Source organism: Gavialis gangeticus, unplaced genomic scaffold, assembly GCF_001723915.1.
Source record: "Gavialis gangeticus isolate Ggan-Ray unplaced genomic scaffold, GavGan_comp1, whole genome shotgun sequence".
Taxonomy (NCBI): domain Eukaryota; kingdom Metazoa; phylum Chordata; order Crocodylia; family Gavialidae; genus Gavialis; species Gavialis gangeticus.
The window spans coordinates 51,844,155-51,845,679 of record NW_017729033.1 but is presented as its reverse complement, the minus strand read 5'-3'; positions in this window follow the sequence as shown (position 1 = coordinate 51,845,679).

The following is a 1,525-nucleotide window of genomic DNA, read 5'->3' as shown; positions in this document are numbered from 1 at the left end:
CCCCCCAATGACTAATAAAGTAAATCTGGTGCAAGGCAGTGGCTCATTTCCTAAAGGAGCAATGGAGAAGCCTCTGGATAGTGCCTGACCTAAGTTCTTATGGTTAGATAACTGTGCTGGAAAGTCAGAGAAATGCATATTTTAGAGCAGGGGTTCTCAACCAGAGGTACTTGGGAAGGCTGTAGGGGGTACGCACAGGCAGGCTGGGATGGAGCACCACCACCCACCACTTCATGCCGCCGCCTCCCAAGAGCAGGACCAGGGCATCAAGCCAGGGAAGTTCACACACTGTGGCTGCTGTTGCCACCAACCACCCTGTGCTGCCACTGCTCCACATCCAGCTGTATGCCACCTCTCCACTGCCACTCTGTGTCTGGCTGCATGCCCCAACCCCACCCTGTGTCTGGCCGTGAGGGGTACACTTATTAAAAAAGGTTGAAAACCCCTGTTCTAGAGTAATTCATCCACTCCAGAAACTCAGTTTTTCACTTCCCAGGCAAGTACCCTAATCACTCAGCTACTAGGGCTTCAACAAAGGAGGGTCCTTCTCTGTTTTGCTTTTGGTTATTTTGCCCAGGTGTACAGGTACATAGTTGTCAATACAAATAGAGTTATGTGGCTACCTTTAAGTACAAAAAAAGCCACTTTGATGATGAAAAAATCTGCCAAAGGAAAAGAGACCCCCACATGTAATGGTTTCAAAGGATTACAGTAGAGTCTCATAGTCTAGCAGTTAAGACAGTCTCCTAGAAGATTTTCATTCAATGCCTGATCTAAATCAGGCAAAGGAGTAGAATAGAATACATGTTTGTCACATTCCAGATGAATGGCCTAACCATGAAGCTGCCAGTAGCTTACAACAAGCACCACTGTCACATCAAGTGTGCTCTGAGCATTCTAACTTTGGGTCCAACAGGATAACTAATTAAGGTGTCACTGAGACCTGATCATCAAACCCATCAGGAAATCAGGCTTTCCAGTTCACAGGTTTTTATTTTAGTTTGACTTTCTTCTGAATGGAGTTAGGTTGTAGCTGAATATTGTTGTAAGAATGGTAATGGCACTTACATGGTGGATTCAGATGACTAAAAAGAAAATCTAATATCTTTAAGGAACTAATTTTTAACACCAAGTAAAGGGGATGCATGCAATAAAATAGTATAAAAAGTATCTACAGTTGCACATAAAAAAAACAACAGGGGTCCGGACAGTCTCCCAAATCTCGGGGTGGCAAACGCAGCTAGGCAAGGTCTTAAAAGCTTATATACCAATTCTTGTAGTATGAGGAACAAACAGGAGGAACTCACCCTCAGAATAGCCAGTTCAGACCCAGACATAATAGGGCGTACAGAAACGTGGTGGAATTCATCCCACGACTAGACAGTTAGCATTAGGGGCTATAGGCTTTACTGGCGGGATAGAGAAGGAAGGAAAGGTGGGGGTGTGGCGCTCTATGTCAAGGAGAAATACACATCCCCTGCCATGGGGTCAGAGGAGGGGCAAGTGGAAGTGCTCTGGGTCAAGA